Raw genomic sequence first — 27,052 nt, 5'->3', positions numbered from 1 at the left:
TCTTCTTAATATTTAGGAGACAGACACACCCTACATTTAAAAAAAAGGGGGGAGGGGGAGTGGTGGTTTGAAAGTGCTATGGGCTAAACTGTGTGTCTCTCCAAAATTCATGTGACATTATTTGGAGATAGTAAATATACTCTAGGGTCATGGGTATAAATGAGGTCATAGGTGGGCCCATGGGAAGATGCTTGGATGCTGGGCTTTCAGAGGTGTGATTCAGTTAAACTGAGGCCATGAAGACGGGGTTCTAATCCTGTATCACTGGTGTCCTCACTGGAGGGAGAGACTGCTGGAGCAGGAGTGCACAGGAGACCGTCTGCAAGCTGAGAAGGGCCTGGGAGGACATTAAACCTGCGAGTACCTTGATTTTGGACTTCCAGCCTCCAGAACGATGAGAAAATAACATCTTTCATGAAGTTTCTCAGTCATCTTGTTACAGCAGCCTGCGCAAACTAATACATAAGGTATAGTAAGGACTTGGATAGATTGGCCGGCTTGAATGAATTTCAGGGTCTGCCCTCCTCCCCACAAGCATCTCGTTCCATTTAAAGAGCCTACCTTCTCTCTCCCCTTCCTTTCTTTGTTCTTGCTACAGTCTCTATCATCTTGCTAAAATTCTAGTCCTGAGGATCACAGGGAGAAAATCCATCACTTAACTTGAGAAAACTGGGAATCCTCTAGGCCACTCTGGTTTGTCTATCTTATCACTTCCTGACTTGTCTTCAACCACTCCAGACACACTGAACCTCAGGAAGAATGGAAATATGAAGGGACAATAATACAAAAACTACTCGAGGAATTACAATATAGTAGTAGCCTGTAATTCTACTTTTCATGTCTCCTAAAAGAGAAACACTGTCCCGATACTTAAAGCATTTATTATATTTTAACACAAAGCTCTTATTTCTCGTTCAGAGACTTACCGTGGCATTTATAATTACATTCTGTAGACAACAATGTTAAAAATTTGGGTTTTCATGCTAAAAGTGATTTTAAAAATATATAATTACCTATTAATTCTTCCAAAATGGTGTGATTTGCCTTTTTTTCTGTCATAACTCATTTGAAAAAGCCATTTTTTAAAAGAAATTCTGAAATAACACATGATTCCCTGGCCTTGGCATATCTAAACTCTGCAACACATAGTGATTTCTGCAGGCACATTAAGCTGAAGTCATAACAATGGGTAATATTTTAATATAATGGAAAATGATCATTAACTTTTCTCAACAGGAAGGAAATGAATTTTCCTCATTGTACACGTTGTTCGGAGAAAAGGGAGGGATTAGAAAATTTCAAAGGATGTTCTGCCCAACCAGGACAGGCTTCAAGTACCAACACAATAGCCTTATAAGTCTGGTGTCAGCAAACTGAACAAATAGAGCTTTTGAGGAAAAGAATGTGGTTCAATGTCTCTCAGAAATGTATGTAAATGAAGCTGAGAGTTTAGAGGGTGATTAATCCTGCACACTAGTGAAGTATCTATCCCAGGGGTGTTTCTTAGATCTCAGGTAAATCATTATCTTTATCACGTTCCTCTTCCCCACCTACTCAAAAGCGAATATCTTATTAAATCTCCATAAACCTTTTTCAACTTAAAATGGTGCTTAGTAATATTAAAAGTCTGCATTTATTACGTATTGTATATAAGTCACAAGAACTTCAAAATATTTTTGTAAGATACCTGGGCTATGGAGATGAATTGTTTTGCAGAAATCACTAATCTCGAATTTTCTCTTTGATACAGTTGTGATGTTGTGCTGGTCTCTTAAGTCAACACCCTCAATGATTCTTACCTTGCCCTCTTTCTTGTTACTTTAGTGTCCTTCTTACTGTTCTGTCTCCATATTCAAATACAAACAATTATCTAAACAGACCTAGACCTTAGGATTCTCCTCCAAACATTTACATATTACAGAAACTGAACAGGAACAGAGACGGGATTCACTAACTCAGTAATCAAACACCAGTTAAGAAAATGAAATGAAAGTAGATCTATTTTTTTCTCATTAAGATAAAGTTCCCAGACGATTCCATGTGTGTGTACACACACACACACACACACACACACACACACACACACACATATACAGCCACAGTGTTCCCGTGTCCTAGGATCTCACACTGTTGTTGTATTGGCTTGGGGCTGGTGCTTACTTTCCAGCTCTCACTTGAAGGGAATGGAGATCTGTGTTTGTGCCCGCTCCCCCACTGTCATAAACAGCTTCATCGGCTTCAAATCAGCTCACACCCACCTCCCAGTAAACTACTGGGGGTGGGGAGTGGGGGAGGAACACAGGGTCCCCAGTAACCTAAACACACCAGCTTTGTGCTCCTCTGCATCAACACCAGATCCCTCCCCACCTCACACTGGGCCATTCCGACCCTTGAAGACCCTTGCTAGTAGCTGGTAGGACTGTCTGCACCTTGCATCATTAATAAAAATAATAATAATAATAAAAAAAAAACCCTTTTCACGCCTCTCCAGGTTGTCATCACAGATCAACTTTTTGTCTTTTTGTCTGCCCCCCTTACACGGCCCCTCCCAGTCATCCTGTCTCCCAGCAAGCTCTGCGAAGGAATGTCTGCAGGGCAGGCTCCCACTGCCAGAGCTTTCACAATTCAGGCAAACCTGAAAGGCACCTGCCCTTCCTTTCACAGCCCCTCTGATGCTAGCTAGCTCCAGAGTGGAGGCAGTGGGGAAGGGCAGAAAGGTCTGAGGTAGATGGGGTGATAATGCCGGGTGAGCTTCCTTAAGCGGGGTGCCCACATCCGGCTATGGATCTTGACTGTCAGCAACCTTTGAGGGGCAGATAGGATTTTTATGATCTAAAGAGGAAAAAAATAACATTAAAGAATTCACGATCTTGCACATGGCAAAATATAAACAAAACAAAACAATACTCTCCCCCTTTTTTAAAAAAAAATGAAGGTGCCTTAAGAGTAGGGCCTCTTTGGTGGTGCAAGGGGTTGAGTCTCAGCGCTTTGAAGCTATCTGCAGCCACTGAAGCAACAATTCGATCCCTCCCAGGGAGGTCACCCACTGTTGGCCCATCACACCTCTCCTGTCTCACCCACTGCTCCCCTCAGCAGTGTGTTTCAGTCAATCCACCTGTTCTGCGTCCCACTATGTCTCTGGTGAATCCTCTTATCTCCCACATTTCTATGTGGGATACCTCTTCTATGTATAAATAAATAAGTTTTATTAAAAATGAAAGTACTGGCCCTCCCTGGTGGCACAGCGGGTTAAAGCACTGCACTAAGAAGCTTAAGCCACTTCCGCATGAGTTCGATACCTGCCTGCCCTGGAGGAGATCCACATGGCGTGGCAGACCTCTCCTGAACGGCTCGCTGCTCCCCTCAGCAGTGTACTACTTTGTCAATCTGCCTGTTCTGTACCCCACTCTGTCTCTGGTGAATCCTCTCACTCTCTGCATCTCTGGCCTGTACCCCAGTTCTGTATGAATAAATAAATAAATCTTTAAAAAAAAAAAGAAAGTACTTTTACAGACTGAATTTAGTCTTGAGAACTGATATTCCAATGGATTCTGTGTCAAGCTCAGAAAAGATATTTAATTCTATTTCCCACTCTCTCCATACCTATACCTCTTCCTCCCCTTCTTCATTAGGGACTTGAATTTTACACACACACACACACACACACACACACACACACACACACACACACAAAGACAAAATTGGGGTGGAGTTGGAGGGGATCCAGAAAGAATGGGAAGCAAATTAAAATATAAATATCTTCCTATCTTTTCCTCTTCATTTTACCTGACACATCGCTTGCACATTAAAAAAAGATTTGCGTTCTACACATCTCTGGATAACAGAGTCAATATGTGACAACAGGCCTTGTTGAATCTTGTCTATTATTTGTAGTAGTACTACCAGTCATAGTACACTAAATACAGAAAGATGCTGAGAAATAGCAAATGTTGAAAGGGAGACTGGGGCCCACAGCATCACTGGGTTGTAAGGGGAAGGAACGGATCTGCAGTAATCACTACAGGAAGGCAGAGAACCAGGCCTTGAAATACCTGGCATAATGGGCCATGTCTGTGCCCACTGTAGATGAGCAGGCGGAAGGACAAGGACAAAGCCAACATGTGGCTATTGATGCTCATCCATTCCACACCCCCGTTCGCAGTGCCTCCTGGCAGGCATCCACAGCGCCATATGCTTTGGGGAAGTGGGAATGCTGAATGTTGTGGTTATGGGGAATTGAGTCTTATTGCTTCATAAGATTCTGGGTGGCGGAATTGTTCTGAAAAAGAACATGTCCCAATACGTGTGCTGTGGGAGATTTAGAACAAGATGGGACTTCAGAGAGCCCTCTGACTGTCCTCTAAACACTTAATTATACAGGTGAGGAAATGGCAGTCCAGAGAGGCAAAGCAACTTGCCTAAGGTCACACAGGTGGTTCATACTCAGCTAGAGCATTGGCAGGATCTGGGGCTCCTGGTACCTAAGTCCTTTAGGGTTTACTGCTCTCATGCCTCCAGCTTCAAACTTCATCTTCTTGCGGTGAGCCCAAGAGTGTTGATACTGATGTCCCTTGTTTAAAGCCACTAAAGTAGCAAGAATCCTTCTGCTCTCCAAGCAATTAATACAAAAACACAAGGAAAAAAATATCACAAAGGAAAGAGTATGGGCTTTACATTCAAAATAAACTAGTTCTGTGAAGACGATGGCTTAAACTTTGAACCTCAGTTTCATGATCTGTAAACTGGGGATAATTATCACCATCATTATCATTCACATGCTACAGGGTGCTTGAGAAGATGACAGAGAATATGGGTTGAGAGTATCGAGCACAGAATCTGGTATGTACTAAGTACAAAGCTATTTTAGCAGAAAAAAAACACATTTTCTAAAATGCCACAGCAAGCCCTGAGCCTGAGAAGCTGGGCCAGCGAGACAGAGCCCTGGACTATTCCTGGCTCAGGAGAGAGCCCTGTCACGCCCAGGTCGCTTCAACTGCTCTTCCAGGCTCAGCAGTCAAATACTCAGAGGGAGTGTGATGGACATATGTATTGGAACCATCTTGTAATGAGATGACTTCCCCAAAACTATCCTAGAAAATCAGTCTCTGAAGAAGCATCTAAAGGAGAGAAAAGTAATAGTATTGTTACAGGGTAGCCCAGAATGAACTGGGCTACCTGTCTGTGGATCCTCACCCGGGCTTAAAGTTAAATTGTTCTGTAGGCACACAAAAAAAACGGTAATGGGTTTATTTACAAAAGGTGAAAGGAAAAGGAACAACCCAGGGAAAGAGAAAGAGTTACAAGGTAGCTAGAATATCTTACCAGCTCGCTGACTTTGAACTCTAGTCCCAACTAACTGATAGCCTCCAGTCACACAGTCTGAGAGCTGTTGCTCCAAAGAGAAAGAGCCTTTACCTCTCCAGAGCGACAGCTGAAAATTGTTCTCTATTTATCCCCCAAAGTCCCAGAATGCCTGCTTAGCTCCACCCTCGGGGCCTCGCAGTTCTCTCCTTGGTGCTGCTGGGAGTTGTAGTTTCCAGTCACTGGAGTAGGGAGTGGAATCCAGAAAGCTGGAGTAGGGGTGGATTCCACAAAACTCTGTAAAGTTCCTTTAAGACATCTTTCCCCTTAACATTATAACATTAGTGTGATGCTATATCACTTGGTAACATCTCGTTTTGGAAAGAATTGACCATAAAGTCAGAAGAGAAAGCTCCAGGACCTGGCTTTGCCCTACGTAACTGCTGTGTGACTTCAGGAGAATCACTTAACTACTCTGAGTCTTGGTCTCTTCAACTGTTAAATTAAAAAATATATGTACATGCCTTAAAGAGTTACTGAGGTAATGCATACAACATCTTTAAAAGAGAAATACGTGTAAGTTTGTTCTATTTAATTATGCAAAAAGGACATTTTTCAGAATTGGCCAGGTTTTGGAATTGACCCTAAAAAAACAACCTCTCACAGCATGAGATCCAAATGAAAAAGAAATGTAACTTTCAAATTAGAAATCTTATGTTAGTACAGTTTTCTTTTGCCCTAACCAGCCTTTGAGGTACATGTATCTCCTGCATCCTTTGTCTACACCACCTGACCTGTCTTTACCTCATACACTAGACTCAGTCCTGGAGACTCGGACCTGGACTGTGGACAGGTGGTGGAGGGAAGGTCAGATCAAGTGAGACCCGGGCAGTTTCAGTGGGGACACATCCCTGCATTTCTCCACTGGCCCCTTATAGATTATCAAGAAGATACAGGGAATTGAGAAAGAAGGTTAAGGAAGGAAGAAAAGTGCTCTGAAAAATACAGCAACTCCTTCTGAATACAAAGTTCTTTGTCTTGAATTCACTTTCTACCCAGGAATGTGCCCTGTAGTCCCAGATAAAGGCAGGCAGCCTCCTTGCTCCTGATTCTGGGAGAAGCGTGCCAGACGGTGCATGCACAAATGCAGACACATAAGCGAGCAACCCAGCCCACAGCTCCTGTAGCCTGCCTCGCTCGGTTCAGAGTGTGCATGCTCAAGCAATTCCTGCTCGAACCCCCGAAGCCCAGCGAAGGAAGCTGTGAGCGTTGCTTCCACCAACATCATCTCTTAAGTGTGATTTCTAATAAAGAGGGTCAACTTGCCAACATCACAGTAGATATATTTCTTTATTAGGAATATTTGAAGTCGCCTCCTTGGTGAGCTGAGCACCCAGAGAGACTCAAAGACAAGTAATTAAAATATATAAAGCTGAAGATGCAATTGCTGGCATATATCATGATCAATAAAATGACAATTTAAAAAGACAAGCTTCCCCCACACCCTGAGGCTAGTACACCTAGTAGCTGTCGCTTTGGGGAAAGGCAAGAAATTCCTTAGGCAAGTGCTCAGACTTGCCAGGCTTCCACCCCCTTAACTAAGGAATTGGGGCACCTTCAGCAAGTGCTCTCAACCATTGTGAGGCTATCTTGGGCAAGAGGTCACCTGAAAGACATGGTTCTCAACCTTTCTTTCCCAAACACATTAAAAACTCTGCACTCAGAGCCCTCCCTGGTGGCACAGTGTGTTAAAGCTCCACACTATGAAGCTCTGTTACTGGCTAAGTAAGATGGCAGCGGCTCTCTACCACAGCTCACGGATGCCCCTACCAACACCGTTCAAGAGAGAATATTCCAGTGTGAGCAAGAGAAAGGGTGTTCACAGAGGAAATCTTGAATCTGCCCAATGTGTTAAAAGATTTATCCTGAAAGAAAGCACTTAAGTTATGAGAAACCCATTTCTTAACATAGACTTCCAAAGAGTTTGCACCCCCGTGGAAGTTAAGGACCTCTTTCCCTAGATAGCTCCTCAGGGGTTTCTTAGTCTACACCCAGCACTTTGAGTGGTGCAGAAAGCAGAGGACAGCTGATCTGAAGCTGCAGCCCGAGCCATCAACTGGCACCCACCCCATCATTTACACTGAGTGTCCAGGTTAGGGGGAAATGATGTCCTGAAGAAACTCTGCAGAGCTCTGTGGACTCTACCCCCTACTCCAGTTTTCTGAACTCCACCCCCTACTCCAGTTATTGAAACTACAACTCCCAGCAATACCACGGAGAGAACTGTGAGGACCCAAGGGCAGAACTACTCAGGCATTCTGGGGCTTTGGGGAGAGATACAAGGGAGCCATGTGAGACGAGCTCTCTCTCTCTCTGGACCACGTGGCTATCTGGACTGAGTGGCTGGTGGCTGGTTGTTTGGCTCCTGCTTAGCTATCAGTGTATTGGGGTTCCAAGTCAGCGGAGCTGGTAGGATGTTCTAGTTAACTTGTATCTCTCTCTCTCTCTTTCCCTGGGTTGTACCTTTTCCCTTCCCCTTTGTAAATAAGCCCATTATTGACCCTTTTTGTGTGTGCCTGCAGTGCAATTGAATTCTAAGTGCGTGGGTGAGGACCCACAGACAGGCAGCCCAGTTCACATTGGGGTACCCTGTAACATCCACAGTTGGCAGAGCCATGACCTGGCTGGTACAAACGGAAACAAAAAGCCTCATTTTTGTCTCTTAAGTGTGGGTTAGTCTATGGAATGGGCTGGACAAACACACCAAGGCCATGCCCAGCTGGGCAAGCACTGCCCCTAACGCTGCCTCATCTTGTCTGATAGCCATTTCTCTGTCCCAGACCAGCACTTCAGCACATCCCGAGCCTAAGCTTGTATTAAAGACAAAATCAGAGGAAACCAAACATCAATAATGCAGTGCACCTGGGGTCTAGTGTGAGCTAAAACAAAGGAGTCGGTTGGGTGGCTGCTGGTCGCGTAAGCAAGGTTAATTTGGCAGCTGACCGAGGGAGGTAGGCGACAGCATTCTTTAGCAGAAAAAAGGCATAGGATGGAAATGGATACATTTGGAAGGGAAGAGAACAGAATGGTGGCTGGAACAAATGCCCTGGCTAAGAGTACAAATGAGGCTTTTTGTTTCTGTACCAGCCAGCACAGACTCTGCCACCGTGGACACCCAGTGTAAATGGTCCCGTGGACACCCAGTGTAAATGGTCGGGTGGGTATGAGTTGATGTACTCTCTGATTTGACGTAAGCTGTTCTGGAAGCTGTGAGAAGGCAGATCATCTTCTGACCAGTTCCTGAGTGACTGTGTGTACACAGCTCCCTCGCCCATGTGTAAATTTTTCAAAGGAAAGGAAAGCAGTTAGGCGTCTGTGCGGGGTGCAAGGCTGGGATGTGCTGACGCCTAAGAGGAAGGAAAGATGCTGCCTAAGGTAAGAACAGGCTGTCTCTGAAAGAGGCTCAGTGGGTGGTGGCACCTCAGGGAACATTTGCACCAGGAGAAGGGTTGCAGGAGCTGGAGCATTTCTGGGTGACCTGTATACCTGGCCTGACCTAATGGACCCTTCAGGGCCTTTCAAGCAGAAAAAAGCAGGAAGCTACTAAGAAATTTGTGTCTCCAGAAAAAGCAGATAGCAGGGGCTTAGCTTGGGGAAACGCGTGAATGTGGTACAATGACAGCAACTCTGGTGCTGCCCACAAGTTCAGTGGCCTGAAGTCTCCTAGGAAAAGGCTCTGGTTTGGGAGTGAGGTGCCTCCCTGTCAGATGTGTTCTCACACTGTAAGCTCCCCAGATGCTGACCACAGAAACAAGCAGGATCTCCCCAGGGCCTGCAAGGGAGTCTGAGAGTAGCGTAATGAGGCATTTTCTACAATTTAAATGAGACCCATTTCTCAGCCAGCTCATATTCAAGAATCCTGCAAGGTTTGTTCTTTCTGATTTTAAGATCTCTGAACCTATGACTAAAGGAAAATGAGTCAACTCCCATCCTAACAAATCTCAGGGGATGTTCTAATTCTCTGGTAGTCCTTCATGTTGCTTACATTGGGTATTTGCCTAAAGGAAGTAGGGCTTGGAAAACATCTGGTTCTACAGATTTTTGGAGGCAATTCGATGCAATTTGTTGGTAATAGGATTTGATCTGTACTAAATCTGAATGTCTGTGTTATTTCAATGGATTTAATGAAGTTTTGTTTGTTGTTGAAATATATGCAATGCCATCCCTCCGCCTATCTTGTGCAGACTCCAGGTGGGAGTGATCAGTCAGACTGAGAGTAACAGTATGCTGTATATGGAGGCATTACTTTGTCAGGGAGTGCAAATATGATCTCATTAATATCTTACCTTGGGGAAAGCTGAAGGGAGAGATGAGTTGTTCTAAAAAAGAAACACATACACGTGAAAGCAGTCATGAAATAAAGGCCAGCTTCACCAATGCTGCCTGTGGTGGTTAGTTTCCAAAGATGGATCCCTCAGTGAATCACACCTCCCATTATTCATACCTGTGTATGCTCCTGTTTTTCCAAATCTAGCAGATTCTATGACTTGTTTCTGACCAGTGAAATTCAGCAGAGTAGCACTATGTGACTTATAAAGCTTGTGTCTTCACAAGCCTTGTGAAGTGGCACTATGTGACTTACAAAGAAGCCTTCAATCTTGGGCCTGTTGGAATGCTTGTTCTTGGGACATCTGCCCCCACTTTACCCCCCCCAGAACGAGATGCCACTTACTAAGCCACCCAAACCTCACAGAGAGGACACACCCTGCTTCAGTGGACAGGCCCAACAGAGCTTCCAATCCAACATCAACTGTCAACCTTGTGAATGAACCACCTTGGACATTCGGCCCAACGGAGTGTTCAAATGACTTTAACCCCCCACAACTACCAGATGGCCTAAGAGCCCAGATGAGAGTCTTGTTAAGCTACAGAACTGTCAGACAAATAATACATTCCTTTAGTCACTAAGTCTTGCTGCATTTGATTACACAGCCATAGCTAGTGAAGACATGGCTGTTAATGCTTGAGTAGATGATGCTTGGTGAAAATGCAATCTAGTCCTGTTGGCACAACCGTTGAAGACTGGGCCTCCTTAAACAAGCTTTATTTGGTGTCTTATGGAGAAGTGCTGCACATACCATTCCCCTTAGCCCTGGATTTTTCTCTTCCCTGGTTTCAGAAAAGGCGAATCTGCCTGAGGAAGGAAATATGGTAGTGGTGGGAGGGCAGTGGATTTATTGAGCACATTGAGCAACATTCTCAAGTTAATTCCTGGTGGGCCAGTGGTTGCTAATTCAGAAGCCCACAAATGCAAGCAGGCACGGTGACAGAATGTTGCGGGCATGACACTAGGGAGTGGAGACGCTAGACTGTGCTGAACTAGTGAGCATGCGACTATGCAGAGGAGGGCTGCAGCCCAGGTGGCCATGGGAGCCATATCTTCTACTGTTTTAAGTGAAGCTGGAAATCAAGTTCTTAATGCAAAATTGAAGACATTCACAATCGATTTAAATTTTTTTTAAAGATTTATTTATTTGTGTATACAGAACTGGGGTATAGGCCAGAGGCTCAGGGGCGGTGAAAGGCTTCACCAGAGACAGAGTGGGGAGCAGAACAGGTAGATCTACAAAGTACACTGCTGAGGGGAGCAGCGGGGGGGCCAGGAGAGGTCTGCCACGCCATGTGGTCGTCTCCGGGGCAGGCGGGAATCAAACTCATGTGGAAGTGGCTTTAGCTTCTTAGTGCAGTGCTTTAACCTGCTGCGCCACCAGGGAGGGCCTGATTTAAATATTTTAAAAATGGGTCAACACAACCAGGGACTCGTGTTTGATGCCACTACCAAGGATAATAGGAGCCACCCAGGCCTGCCTCATATCAGTGCCCGCACTGTCCCAAGGGGAGACATCACATTCTTCCTGCGGGCAGTGTCTCACACAGGCCTTCCCATTTTCCAGGTTTGCAGGAGCTGTACGCGACCAAGCAAGGATGTGAACGCACGATGGTCTTACACCAGGTGTCCTCTTTCCTGAACTTGGGCCGCCTGGATAGAGCTTGCTCAGCTTTGCTCCTCCCAGGGCCAGCACCACAGGGCACAATTCTTCATGTTATCAACTTCCTAACTGGGGACTAATGCTGGATGCTCAGACTAGCAAGTTCAGCAATGCTAACAGCACAGCCCGGAGTCACACCAGACCCAATCTAGATGCCCTGGGTGCCAGGCCTGACTCCTGCTGCAGCAAAAGATAAAATTTAGTCAAATGGTGAAGTCTTTGCTGGAGGTGGGCTGACATAGAATGTTTCATCGGCTCCCCAAAATTCGGGCTTCTAAGAAATATCATAGTATTTGTATTTGGTTTAGCAGAAACTTTGTTTTCAAGTTGTGTTTAGTGTGGCACCAGAAGTTTAGGGCAGTCAAGTTAGAACACCTGCATCAGATTCTGAAGGAACCCAGCCGTGCCTTTTGGGAGTTGAACTTGAGATGTGTGAGATACCGTTCTGCTGCATGGGGAAGAAGGAGGTGTTCCCTCCAGCAAAAACAAAAATAAGCACGCAACATACTCTCACTAGATGGATGGGCCTCTTCGTTCCTTTCAGTACACCTTCCCCAAGCTGGCAGAGGATGCCACACTTTCCAGGAGGGAGGGCTGAGGCTTGCCACATGTGTGACACCCCCTGAAGCAAGCCTAGGGAAGGAGAACAGTTAGCTGTCCTGGATGAATCCCCTAGGGAACTTCCTAATCAGAAGAGAAGGGCCCTGGCATCAGACACGGGGAAAGGGAGGTGGTGGGGATGTGAGAGGAAGGGATTGTTTCTGAAAAGACAGTGTGATGTGCCAGACAGCGTTTTTAATATTCAGGTTGAAAAGAGTTTTAGATGTGACTTGGCATCACTGGCAATAATCTACTTGAATTCAATTTGCCATAAAAAGATGCCACTTTTGGTTTTTACATAACGCATGAGAAAATGCCATGCCTGCCTTGCTCCCTTGCTGCACTCCTGTGCCCAGAACATACTACACGGAGAACCCTGGGGTGGGGCAGCTGCAGCTGCTGGGACAACTCTGACGCCCCTTATCCCCCTTAATGTCAGGCCACTGCACTTAGTGCTGTTTTCCTTAGGAGATCCACTACCTCGTGGGGAAAACAGAATCCCCAAACCCTTACCATAATTTGATCCTGGTTGCATTTCACTTGCCCCTGATGCCTGTCAGGCCATGATAGAGAGAGCACTGCCAATACTATAAGGCCAGATCATGAACCCCACTTGGCACCCTATTCACCTCACCCCACCTTTCTTCACCTCCTGCTTCTAAGTGCACAACATTCACTTGTGGGTAGCACACACAGCCCCCAAATTACTGAGAAATGGCCTTTCTCAGCATTGTCGATAGCATCAGATAAACAACTAGAACTTTCGCCCCTTGACACTACTAACCCGTGGAGAGTAAGAAAAGAATTGCACATCGAGGAACAAGACGTGCAAGGGTGGTCTCCTGGCAATTTGCAGCCAATTACAAGTGTACATTGCTTTGCACAATGGATGTGCTACTGAAAAGGTTATATGCAAATCAAATTTTTGTAAATTGAATTATATTTAACATGCACCAAGGGAACTGGCTATTTTAGGGACACCAAAGTTGAATTCATTCTGTGGGGCAGGGAACCCTTTGTAAAGTAAATTACCATCCTCCTATTCATATATTCTTTGATAAGGTCAGGTTTTATTATTGTGGGCCTTTTGAAGTAGAGCATACCTACAGTGTTAAAATGGCAATAGTAAGATATTCAGAGCTGTCATGAAATTCTAGAAGTGAGAAAAGGAAAGAGTGAAAACCAACTTAGATTCTCCACCCAAAGGAAAGAATGAACCGGAACAAAGGGATGCTCTGGTGGGGTTTGCTAGGACACCCAAGGTGCTGTTGTCACTTCTAATCTAAGCCCAACTGAATACCCCCTCTGTCAGGAACCCTGTGCTTGCTCTATTATTTCATTCTGGAATTATAAGCTCCTAGACAGCTATGCTCACAAAATGACAATCAGCCTAACCAGGTCCTCGTTAGCCGTTAGGCCTCTTAATACAGGGCTTGGGGTCTGTCAGCTTTTTAAGTGTCTAGCAAATATCTGAGCACTGGAAGAACACAAAGAAAAAACTGCAAATCAAAATTAATAAATGTTTAATTAAAGATCTACAAAATGTAACATTGTGTCAACTTCATTAATTGTTAAGTTTGGTATTCATGAAAATTTAATCACCTAAGAATTAGAGAGGAAGAAACAAAACTCATTATTCACAGCTGCTATAATGGTCGCATAAAGCATCCAGGGGACTCTACAGAGGAGGTCTAACAGTCAACAGAGGCTGGAATATGCTGTGGTAACAATCTTGAAACATCAGTGGCTTACCATGACAGCAATTATTTCTATCTCTGTTGAGGTTCCGAGTGTCTCTCCACCTCGTGGTCATTCATCAGTCCAGGCTTTGCCATCTCAACTCCAGCATCACCCATCTGTTTCAGCAGAAGATGAAGATGAGAAAATAATCACATGGGAGTTTTTCCCAGCTTTCGCCTACAAGTAACCCACAGTACTCCCAATCCCACATCACTGGGCACACATTGGTCACAACACACATTGGTTCTTGGGAAATATGAGCTTATTTTGTATATTCAGGAAGACCTGGTAATGTCTTACCCATGTAAACTACTGAATTAATAACAGTTCAACAAGATTAACATGCCCAAATCAATAGTTTTCTTACATACTTGTAACAAGCAATTTAAAAAATGTTTATCTAAATAGATGCCAACATAAATAAACTGCAACAAAAGTCATTGGGAACAAACCTAACAAAAGACCTACAAGATCTTTGTAGAGATAATGAGAAAAGTTGATTGGAAGATACAGAACATATCAATAGGTTAAACGCAATTTTGATTGCAATACAGAGGTTGGTTGCAAACTGATCCTAAAATTCTTATGGAATAAAAATAAGAGTAAGAAAATTTTACAAAGGAAAGGCTGTGGTGACAGGTGGGGTGATGGTATTCTCACAGGGATAGTTAAGCAGATAAACACTGTAGAAGAAAAATAGACTCTTGTGTATGTGAACCTGTATTTGACAAAGGTGGTATTATGATCCCACACAAAGGGGGCAAACTGGGCATTGGGACAACTGGATATGGCCATGAGTTATAAATTATTATAAATATTTTATAATAAATAATTTCAAAACAGCATTATAAAATACCCTTCAAGGTTTTTTTGTTTTGTTTTGTTTCTAGCTACTTATTTATGTGTACAGAACTGAGGTTCAGGCCAGAGGTGCAGGGGCGGTGAGAGGATTCACCAGAGACAGAGTTGGGAGCAGAACAGGCTGACTGACGAAGTACACTGCTGAGGCGAGCAGAGGGCAGGTCAGGAGAAGTCTGCTGAGCTTTGTGTATCACCTCCCTGGCCAGGGATCAACCTCGTCCTGAAGCGTCTGTGACTAGCTACATATTGTTATGCTTTAACCCACTGTGCCACCAGGGACAGCTCTCAAGTTTTTATTTATTTATTTATTTTTATTTTTATTTTATTTTTTAAAAAGATTTATTTATTTATTCACACAGAACTGAGGTACAGACCAGAGATGCGGAGGGTGAGAGGATTCACCAGAGACAAAGTGGAGAGCAGAACAGGCAGATCGATGGAGTACACTGCTGAGGGGAGCAGCGGGCGGGTCAGGAGAGGTCTGCCACGCCATGTGGATCTCCTCCAGGGCAGGCGGGGATCGAACTCATGCGGAAGTGGCTTAAGCTACTTAGTGCTGTGCTTTAACCCACTGCGCCACCAGAGAAGGCCTCAAGTTTTTTTTTTTTTAAACAACAAAAATAATATCTTTGGGATGAAATGCAAGCATATTTGAGTACATTTGATATGATGTGGGAAGAGGCCTTTGAGCATGAAAAGAGTCAACCAAAGTCATCACTCCCATTTCTGCAAGTGAATTTTCTGCTTGATCCCCACCAAATATCACTAGGATATTGTTTGAATACCTCCTAAAATGATAAAGGGAACCATGAGCTCTCCACAAGCCCACTTCATCTTGACTTGTCTTTGGGCTGGAAGCAAAGTGGAACTGTGGGGGAATCTTACAGAGAGGGTCCACACTTGGCCCATAGAGCAGTTTGGTCACTTGGCTGGGTAGAGATGTGTCACTGAAGGGCAGAAGAACTCCCTAGAAGATCAGTTTAAAGGAGAGAAAATCAAGGACCCCAGACTAATCCAAAGCCTAAGTTGTGGGGAAAAGAAAGGAGTTGATTGTGAATCACTGTTTAGCCTGACTTTCTTCCATATCTATTGGCTAGAACAACAGAGTCTTTCCTGACTGTCCTCTTTAATGCCCCACCCCATGACCTCTGCCCATGCACCGAGCAGTTCTCTGCTGCTACTAGGGGGCACACTCCTGGTCCCCGACCATCAAATGTTAGCCATCAACCAGAATTCCAGTTTAAGTAATCACATTATCCTTCCTTCTCAGCAGATTGAAGGTAGTTGTGGACAGAAAGTTTCTTTCTGGAAGACAGAGGAGAACCAGGTAAAAAAAGAATACTAGAAATAAAGAGAATTTTAGAAAACAGAATTGTTCACTTGCCTCCAGATTTTGCCTAGAATTGCCCAACAGTATGTGAGTCAGGCAGGCTGTGAAGGCCCATTGTCCTCTATGACCATGCTAGAGTCATACTCCAGGCTTAGTGGGGCACTGAGCTACATTCACATGGGAACCAAGCAACTTGCCTAGCAATGTTCCATGGAAAAGACTTTCTGAATTCCATTTGACGATGATAGCTATGCTGTAAGGAAGCAAAGCTCCCCTGTGGGCCAATGAATGTGTCAGGGGAAGTATGGGGGGTGGGACCACTCAGTGGCTTCTTTGGAATTTCTCAGAATGAGGCTTGAATGGTCTCCACTCATTTACATTGATAAGGAATAACAAACACTGTGATTGGTTTTTATCATTAGCATAACCTTATGAAGACAGTGGCAACAGAACTAGATAAAACAGTAAGATTCAACATTTGTCATTCAATGACAAACTCTTTGACTTGTGGCTCCAAATGAAGAATTTGAAAATACACATATAATGAATCAGTAGAAAGAGAAGCTGAATCCAAGTGGGTGGTAAAGCAAAATGTAGATGAGAGATTCTAAAAGTCAGACTCAGATCTGAGGAAATGATATGAGTTAAACATCTGGTGAGCATTGACTAAGTGTTGATCAACTTGGGAGGGACTCCATGAGCCCCATTATGGTCACAGGACAAATCCAGTTGGTTTCCTGGCCTCTGGTCCCTTTATCACTAAGAAATCTCATTCATCTGAAATTGCAATCCTAACAACTGTTTGTGATGTCACTGTAAAATTGTTTGGAATGGCATTATTTTTCTTCAATGGGTATGCATCTCCCTCAGAAAAAATCAGAAATTTTTTTCAATTACAGTAACTGATTTACCACACTGTATGCAATTCATAGGTACAAGATCACATCCCTTCAGATGTATGTTAGCATATCACACCCTTAAAGTCTTACAATACTAATATTTGGGTGTTATAGTCACATGTGCATTTTAGGGAACTTGTAAATATTAACAGAATTTAGCCCATTATAATTCTGAGCCAGTATTATAACACCAATTAAAAATGAGTAGTTATAATTTTAAGAAAAATATGTTTGCTAGATGGGCAAAAGATGTATTTAGAAAGAAAACTGAATATATTAGGTTTATATACTCAGTTTAAAAATGCTTACAGGGATTTAATGATTAATTTGTAAATCAGTCCAAAAATTAATCAAAGTTCCCCTTCCAAGAAAATATTAAAATTTGCTTAATTTTAAAATATTTTAAAATTAAATTTAAAACTCAAATGTTTTTGAAAGTATAAACAAAGCATTCATTTTTAAAATGAAAGTAACACAACATGAAAAATTGTATCAAGGACACAAAAACTTAATTTAGAAACATTTCAAAATTTCTACATCAAGTAAGCATTATCTGTTTAAAATAGTCACCCTGAAGTTTCCATGTAAGTGATGTTTTCAACAGTCAAAACTCTTTTCAAAAACTCACTTTTTGAGATTTCTTTCAGAATCACTTTTCTTTGTCAGACTTATTCAGGATCTTAGCTGGAAGCTGGATGGCAAAACCATTTAACCCCAAACTTAGTATGTCTCCACCAAAAGTATCCGAAATTTATAAGGGTAACCTGGAAGAAAGATTTCACCTGGGGCACAGTAGTATGTCTTCTCTCCAGGGACTTTCCTGCCCCTCTTCAAACACACCACTTCCCTCCTCTCCTCAAGTGTGAAGACAACTGCTTTTCTAGCTGGAACTCCTCCCAGGCCCAGATGAGAACTTCAGTGGAAGCTAAGGCTCAGGACTGGAGGGATTTTACCCAGAGTTACTTAGAGACATCAGGACGTACCAGTGTGTCTTGGTTAATTCAGTAGTTTCTCAAGCATCTGTGACACTACACTGGGTGTAGTTTAAATTCAAAGCAAAATCAAAAGTACTGCAAGAGAGAGACAGACTTGCAGAGACAGCAACAAATTGCTCAAAAAGTCCTTATGACTCAGAGTGCAATGTACACCACGAAGTCAATGAAAAGTGCCCTCTGGATGTGGTTGACTGTACTTACTTTTGGTTCCAGCAGCTTAAGACCCAGCAGATCAGTGAAAGACATGGGAGATGGGGAGAGGAGGTAGTTTAGAGGAGAAAAATGCAACAGAAATCAAATGGAAATCTCATACATGTCATGTTTTCTCCAGAGTTTGACCTCTGGAGGTCACTAGCCCCATAATTCCTCCTGGCTTTATCCAATACAATTAGTCAACAAGTGGGCCATGGAATAGATCTTTCTCCACCCTCAATAAGTAAATCAAAATTTCTTTTAAAAGTGATACATTCACACCCAATTTTCTTTTTGATCCTGATTAAATCAAAAACGATGAACAAAGTAACTCCATCTTATTGGCTCTGAGGTCAGTTGCTTTTAATGTATGCCAGATAATCCTAAAAACAAATTCCACCATTCTTTGTGAAAATCTCAGACAAATTCTCAGCACCAATATAAAGAAGCATTTCCACAAGAAAAAACAATAAGAACAACAACAGTGTGCTGTGCCCTCTAGTGTAAGCTACCTTAGAGCAGGGGGTGCAGACACGCCCAGCCTGCTGTCTACACTCCTCTCCCACACAAGTCTACGTCCTCAGCAATGACCTGAGATCAGGGACACCTTGGGAACCTTTCAGTCACTCACTCACTTGTTCATTCTTTCACTCATTCATTCGAATCAACTCTTTATTAAAGTGTTTAATATGCCCAGGACACAGCATTAGGTGCTGGACAGCACCATTTCACAGATGGGCAAAGTTTTATAGTTTGTTTTCTTTGAAGTACCATTGAGCACACAACCCCTCTGAGGGTGGGGGTCCTCTTCTTAGCCCTGGAAATTGCAGTGGTTCAACAGGCACAGGAGATTACTAAAGACTACAGTAGTCTAAGGGAGTTCTAAATTCTCATTTATTCCAGAATGACCCTATGACCTCAATCTGAATATATGGATAATGGAGAAGATGCCTTCTCTCTGGGAAATGATAATAGATTTCTAGCAAAAAAAAAAAATGATGAGTGCAAATATTAGGCAGGACAGACAGTATGATGGACTGAAGGGGTCTGCAGAGCTCTAGCCTCACAGACATTCCCCAACACTTCTGAGCTGGACACATGGGGAAATCACTCAGGTTTCTGGTGCCCCACTTTGCTTGTTTATAAACCAAGGGTAACTGCCTTCTTGCAGGTTATTGTGAAGAAATCACTGGGGAAGGACTCAAGGCACATAGTCTGGCCTGTGGTAGGCACCCTGGTAAGCATGAACAAATGAATGAATCAAATGAATGAATGAACAAATGAATGAACAAATGAATGAATCCTAAAAGAGCTCATGAAGAAGCTGGAGAATTAGGCTGAACATGAAAAACAGAAAGGAGTTCAACTGCAAGTTTCTTTTCTCTCTGACTCAGTCCAAGGTGAGATAGGAGGGTCATGGATGGAAAGACCCAGTGCTACAGAGGGGCTCTTCTGGATGAAGCTGCAGGACAGAGAGAGGATGTGCTGCTTCCCAAATGGCTCACTCAAGTAGGAGAGTTCATGTCTATGGAAATTCCAGAATTTCAGATATTTCTTATCATTCCTCACTTACACTTTACAGTGAATCAATTGCCCCACTTTTTAAAAGAAATATGCTTTCTGTTCACTTACACTACTCTACAAGAAACCAGTCATGAAGGTTTTTTCTAGGAGCCCTATGTATATCTAACCACATTCTCACCTTACTGTCCCCCAACAGTTCTTGAGCCCTTGTACTCTACACTTACATTGGACAAGATCTTTGAGCGGCGGCTGTTAACAGGCTTTGGGGAACTTGCTCTCTGAGGTATATTTTGCCCCACACATGGACAGGATTTTGCTTCTACTATTCCCCCATGCAGGTGAGGACTTGAGAGTTATTAAGAAAGGAAGCTCAATTGTCCCCCTTTGGCTCATCATTACTAACCAGGCAGAGGAAAGCTTCAGTCCACCATTGATTTAGATTAGCCCCTCCGTTTCAATATTATTAATTACCCAAGTTAGCATACAGCATGTCAACATCAAACCTTTAAGTTTTTGAATTAACTGTTTCACTTGCAGCTTCAGGGCTGCACCTGTTTTCTTTCTTGCCTCCAGGACCAAAACAGAAATGGCTCACAGACACGGTTTCAACTATCATAAAGCAAAGTTATTAGACTGGGGACTGACACAGGTCACTCCATTTAGGAGAGGGCATCAGGCTAATCTTTCGGGGGTGACATTTCCATAATAACTTAACATTTGCCAAAGTTCTCCATTGCATTCTATGCAAAGTAAACAGAAGGGTTAATTTAGTTCTCTAATCTCTTGTTATAAGCCTAATTATTTTACATGTCTTCATTTCATTAATGAATTGCTGCTTTTTACATGCAGCTCCTTCCCCATTGCTTTTGTTTAAACCTCCTGGTGGGAAGGGATAGATTAATTTTGTTGTGCCTTAATGAAACTGTATGCTACATTAGATTTAACCATTTGGCATGCACTGCCAACATCACCATTATGCATAATGAATTATTTTTTGTGAGTCCCAAACTCCTGCAGACCTTCAGTGCTCCTCTGCAGATACTGAGACTGTACAAGTCGCAGGCACAGGACAGCAACTTGGTCACTGCCTCTGGTGTCTATGAAACTATCCTGTGGCTTTTTACTCTTACCTGCAGGGGAGTGATGAGATTTTTCCCTTGGCATGGAGAACCAAAGCTCCCACTTCAGTGGCCACTCCATTGAAACCATCAAGTTGATGTTGAGGTATTTTTTTTTGGGGGGGGGCAGAGCACAACTCTAGGCACCTTGAGATAGGGCAAAAGTTATTTGCCCTGTCTTTGTGTCTTAAACATTCAGTGTTGCCTCTGGGTACACTGGCCACCTGGGACCTGGATGGTCTAGACTGGGCTGCTGGTGGCTTTGCTTCAGGCTGCAGTGCTGAGGCAGCTCTATTTCTTGTGACCCATTTTCCTTCTAGGACCAATGTCTGTTCTCATGTTGATGATAAGCTCAAGAGAGCAGATGAAAATGTGCAAAGGCTCTGAAGGTCTTGGTTTGGAACACACTCACTATTTCTTTTACCCATTTATTGTTGACTAAAGCCAAGCTGCATGACCAGGTCCAAAGTCAAGAGGCTGCAAAGAATTCTCCTGTGAGGAATCTATGGCAAGAGTGTAGTTACAGGAACTGACAGATAAATGGAGCCTATATTTAATAGTTCAATGTTCTTAAGGGTTGGCTGGATTTTGGGTTGTGGTCACCCCATATTTTCAAAGCTGGAGCCATTTGATCCCATCATTAGAGTTGGTCCCAGCCAGAGAGACTCTGGAACCAGTCTTGTCCCTGAGAAGGGGATGGAAGTCTCTCAAGTCAATAACTCCCTGGTTCATTGCAGATTTAGACCTGACTCAATTAGGCTACAGACAAGTCCTTGCTGAGTCTCAGGTGCTCTGATAATTGCCTTACCTGACCCTGAACTTCAGGCTTCTCATATAACTACCCTAACACGCTGTCCTAACATCATATTCCAAAGCCATCTTGGATTGATTTTGTGAATATTTGATCTCAAATCCACCAGTATATGTTCCTTGCCTGACTTCTATAGGGCAAGACCAGAGTTTCAGAATGATTTCCAAATTTAGGATTGGGAAATTCTACCCTTTCCCTTACTACTGGAAGATTTGATGACATGTGCACTGATTCATAAATGTCATCCTGGATATTTTCCAGGTGTGCTGTTCCCTGGGATACTGTGGCCTTCTCTTAACTCAGGGCATTTGTTCTCCCTGGCCTCTCTACTGAGAACCTATTTCCTCCTGATAGTTTCATCACCCCTCCCCTCACCTTCTTCAGATCTTTACTTAAATATCACCTTCTCAGCAATGTTTTCTCCAATTTCACTACATCACCAGTGTTACTCACCAATCACCCAACAAGACACTATCTTTTTGTCCTGCTTTATTTTGGTCAAGAGTATTTACCACCATCTTACAGATTTTATACTTTATTTTTGTTTTATTGATTCCCTCCTTTCGATAGAGTAGATGTTCCATGACTGTCTGCTTTGACTGGTCTGTGGGCAGTAAAGGATGGACAGGAGTGGGCAGGGAGGGACAATCACGTGTATATGTGGCCACATAGGATCTCACTGGGGACACCAATGAGCTAGTCCAGGGACTCAAAGATATTGCTGGACTTCACCTCCTGCTCTCTATGGGCTTATCATCTTCAGCCAATAAACCATGCCTACGGTTCTCCAATCCTTAAGTCAGAGCTGCCCTGAGACTCTCTTCTACCCACTTCATCCACGATTCTTGAAGGGGTAGCTGGAACCCTCCATCTCCACTGCTCACTGCCTTTGAGCCAACTCCAGCCCAGTTCTGTCTGCTATAGTCTCCCCCAAGGACCTCAAACTCTCACCCACACTGCAATGGTTACTTCCCTGTCCTCATATCCTTAACACTCTTCAACTTAGTCGTCAATACAGCATCAATTTAGATGCTCAGAAAGATTTCTGGGCATCTTCTCTTGCCTTCCAAAAAATGTCCTGAGTTCACCTGCTTCTCTCACTCTGCCCATAACTACTGGTCCTATACATGTTCACTTCACTTCTTAATTGGCAATGTGCTCAACAGCTTCCTGTTTCAGGCGCCATTTGACTCCATTCACCAGTATTTCCCATCTCCTCTGGAACAAAGCCCAAATTTGTGATCATGCACATAAGGTCCTCCATGTCCTGGCTGCTCCCTCTGTAGCCTAGTAGCTTTTCCTGTTGTGCAGCATCATTCCCTGGACCTCTGCACATGCAGTCCCACTGCCGGGAGTCCCTCTATCATTTTTACTCATCCTTTAAGATTCAAATCAGGTATCATTATAATTTTGCTGATATTCCATAGTACAAGTTCTGATATATTTCACTTTTTAAAAGTTGCATTTTCAGTCAGCTGATAATATTCAGGGGGAAATGCACTTGGTGGTATTATTATTATTATTATTATTATTATTATTAGTTCATGATAAAGTGCAAAGTTATTGAAACTGAAAAAGCATCCACCCATGGCACACAGGTGATTTGGTGATGGGAAGCTCATGGGATTACAACTGAGATGGAAAAAGGCACAAAATGATGTAAAAATAAACTATTATATTATTTAAAAAAAAAAAAAGCATCCACCCATGTACCCACACCTCCACAGATCACCTTGCGTACCACCACAATTATCCCACCTTTTCAAAACAGTGAGCTAGTCCTTCTGGCCATTTAAAGTCACAGAGCTAGAAAGGGTTCTGCAGAATCAGTCATTCTTTTTTGGCAAGATTACTGCTTACATGTATAAGATTAGAGTTATTAACACTTGATTGAGAATCCACCATGTGCTGGCACTGATCTCTGTGCTCACAAGTATTCACTCACTTAGCCTCCATAACAACCCTGTGAGATGGGACTGCAATCATTTTTATTTTACATGGAGGTGCAGAGCGGTTAGGTAATATGTCCTGGATCACACAGCTAATGATAATAGACCCTCTGCTGAAACTCTCCCACATGCTATCACATCACTACTTAATTTTAATTTCCTCCAGCATCCTACAGGTGAGACTGTCCCCAGTACCCAGACTTTGCTGCAGTGCAACCTATCATCACTGTTGAAAGGATGATGCTGGGAAGGTCGGCCAGATACCTAAAAAAGGTGCTCTCCTAGAAGTGGACAACACAGTAATCTGTGATTCTGTCGTTTTAATGTAGGGAATTCTTTGTGGCATCAGGCAGGCTGGTATCACTGGATACCACCTACCCGCCTTTTTGGCTACCCTATGCATTTGTTGGGTCTCCTGAGATGGCCTGAACTTTCCAACGCTGAGCAATAAAGCTCTGGAACCAAACCACCAAATTTCTGCCTGAAACTCTTAATCCCAACCCTGCTGCACAGAGCAGACGCCTGTTTATCAACAGGCATGTAAGATAAGACCAGGTGCTCAGCGCCTGCTCCATGGCATCTCTGCTTTGCATGCCCTCTTTAGAAAACAAATCCTAGCTTGAGTCATTTCTGTACCTGCTTGTTTGGGAGTTTTGTGGAACCTGTGCATGTCAATTAAGCAGCTCATTCCTGTCACAGGCCTGTCACATTCACAAGGAGCCTGTGTGTCACTGCTTCTGAAAGACGCAGCCCAGATGCTATCGATCAGCTCAGCGTCTCTTGGAGAAACCCAGGCTTGGCTACAGCTCTGTGGCTGAGAAGCAGGACGGATGCCCCTATCCACTGATAAAGTATTTATATCTACAAATGTATAACTCAAAAGGAACTACCACCAATATCCTTTTAATTGGAAATATCTTTCTTCCTCTTAAGCAGATCTTTGCAAGCTTCTTTCCTGCAGAAGCATCCATAGAAAAAGAACATGTGTGTGAAAGACAGGCTGTTTAATCTTCCCCTGTAATCAGCTCCCCCGAGCCTGAATGCTGAGTCTGTGAAAGTTGCAAGCCCCGGGATGCCCTTTGCTCACTCCTGCTAGAGACTCCTTGGCCTGCTCTGCCCCTTCGTCTTCACTCTGGCAACGGGACTGCTTGGGAAGCCAGCATTTCCCATCCTGAGAGAGATTCTCCATCAAAACCAGACGTCCTAGGAAAATAGAGCTTAGCTGAAGCAGCTTTTCTGATCCCATTATTGATAAGCTCTTAGAGCTCATCAATGAAAATTAGAACTTGTTAATCCTGTACATTTCCCCCCCTTGATTTTTAATTACAGAAGAAAGAAGTAATGGATAACTTCTGAGGCTGCAGAGACACCAAGGCTGTCAAGAGAAAATTAAATTTACAGTCAGAGAGTTTTGTTTTCTCAAGTGTCCTTGTAAAATGCAAAAGAGGCTCCTGGCATCACCAAGGCAATTCAACTGGTTTCCTAAACTGGCAGGGTTTTCCTCAAAGAAGCCCTCCTTCGTTTGCCAAGAGAGTGTATTAATGACAAGGACTGGACCTAAAGGGAACTCATTCAGAGGAAAACTGCATTAAAAGAACATTAAGGGCGATGTTTTAAAGTCTGATTTAAACTCATGAAAGCAAGGAGATTTATCGTCGAAGCCAAATCGCCAGGCTGACGCGCCCTGCCTGGTAATGCATTCCGATTGGAGCACAGGGGATTGAATCTGTTCAGAAACATCGCTCACCATGCCCCGGGCATTCCTGCTAAGGGAGAGGAAGATGGCCATAGGGGGAGGCAGACTGGGGTAGCCACGTTTCTGAAAGCAGATGGGCTAACATCCCAGAGGGGCCAAACCACCAGGGAAGCAGCAGGAGGAGGGCGCTGGCAGCTGAGGTCAGTTTTGACATCAGCAGACAGCTTAGCAGGCTTTAAGCTTCTCGGCACAGGCCTGTGGCTGCTGGGGGGTTACTCCTTGGGGGACCTGGAGGCTCAGCAGGATGTCCAACCCTTCTCCTCTGAATCCTCAACCCCTCCTGGGAATGCTCTTTGGCAACCCCTCCTGCAAGCAAATGGACCCACAACAGAACAGCCACCCCTTTCACACCAGCGTTGCTGTATTTCACTTTAGCGCATTCTGCCTTGGAGTAATACAGTGCAGGTCTCTTACCTGTGCTGCAGACCTGGACCCCAGCCAAAAGGCCAGCTGCTTGCCATCTTGCAAGTCAGGATCTGCTTTCTAGATGAGAAGAGTTAGTACCGGTGTTAGAAAGGCACAATGTAGTCACCCTGGAAAAAATCAAAGAAACAGCCCCAAGCTTGTGCTCCGTCCTCCTTTGCACGGGCGCGGCTAGGGCACTGTGCCCTCTCCCACTGTCTGCTTTTATAGTCCAGCCTGCCACAGCATCGCATTCTAGTCCACGCAGCCACAACCTGCAGTATGGCTGACCTTGCAAGACCTTGGAATTCATTTCCGCTTATGCTTTACTCATGTCCCTGTGCCTGGACAGACATCCATTTCCTGTTGTCTGCCCCCCACAGCATTTTGTGGAATCTTTAGCACACGTAGAAGAAGGGTTGTCTTTTCAAGTCGTTGAATTTGGACAGCCAAGAGAAAGTAAGGCTGTGGATATGAGGTAATGTGCAAAATTAGAGTCCTTGAGAGCGTGAGGGGGACGCAGATGCATGTGGGGAAGGTGAACCAGGCCTGTGACCAGCGCAGCCCTTGGAGCTGGGCTAAGAACATGGCTCAAGAACAGAGGACAGGAGGGTCAATGGGACTCCCAAGGGCTGTATGATCCTTTCATCTTGTAAACTTATTTGTATATTGGATGTTTCATAAAATTACTGAGAATAGGGTCCTCCCTATGGCGTGAAGGTTTGGAATGCAGCACTGTAAGCTGGCTGCAGCTGCCTCAGTGCGAGTTGGATCCCCACCCCGGAGGTGACCCACATGGTGCGACGGACCTCTCCTGACCCGCCCGCTGCTCCCCTCAGCAGTGTACTTCATCCATCTCCCTGTTCTGCTTCCCACTCTGTCTCTGGTGAATCCTCTCACTGCCCCTGCACCTCTGGCTGTACCCCAGTTCTGTATGCATAAATAAATAAATATTTTTTTTAAATTACTAAGAATAAAGCTAGGTAAACAAATAAGCATATGAATTTGGGGCACAAGAACTGGGGAAAATTTCAGGGAGAGCTTCCCAGAGGCAGTGGCAACTTATCTTAAAAGGAAAGTAGAAATTTGCACAGTAGGGGAAGGGGTATGAGAGGGGTGGTGGAATGGAGATACGACCATCTCCAGGATGTCTGGCCAGCTCCCTTTGCGGAGGGTAGTGCTGTGAAAGTACTCGGAAGCATATGGGAGAGCTCCTCTGAAAATAATGATTTTCTCCCGCAGCCAGAAGCTAAGCCGCTCGCCACATTTTAGGTAGCTTCTGAGTCACCACTAGCCCGAGGTAACTGGAAGCCAAGGACTGAGCATGTGGCGACCTTATTTGGATTGAAAAGGGAGAGACAAGTGGTGGTTCCCACTACTAGTCTGAGGTGTGAGGCTGGGGTGTGAGCTTCTGGCGAAATGTGTGAACTTCTCCACCAAGAAACAGCTCAACTGTTCAAAATTTTGCATGTGATTGTGGACATCATGAAGTCTACCTGCAAACCCGAGTTTATAAGTTTTCAC

General features: G+C 44.0%; 1 long non-coding RNA gene across 1 annotated transcript; it reads right to left on the bottom strand.

The window, feature by feature from the left end:
* Positions 1–381: 381 nt before the first annotated feature.
* Positions 382–25,682, bottom strand: LOC105853354. The gene is made up of 3 exons (XR_001145190.1): positions 25,541–25,682; positions 13,704–13,807; positions 382–455 (listed from the first exon to the last, which is right to left on the bottom strand). It is a non-coding gene; the product is annotated as an uncharacterized LOC105853354 (long non-coding RNA).
* Positions 25,683–27,052: the final 1,370 nt, after the last annotated feature.

Source organism: Condylura cristata, unplaced genomic scaffold (assembly GCF_000260355.1).
Source record: "Condylura cristata isolate star-nosed mole 26May11 unplaced genomic scaffold, ConCri1.0 scaffold00007, whole genome shotgun sequence".
NCBI lineage: Eukaryota > Metazoa > Chordata > Mammalia > Eulipotyphla > Talpidae > Condylura > Condylura cristata.
This window is presented reverse-complemented; position numbering and strand designations above follow the sequence as displayed.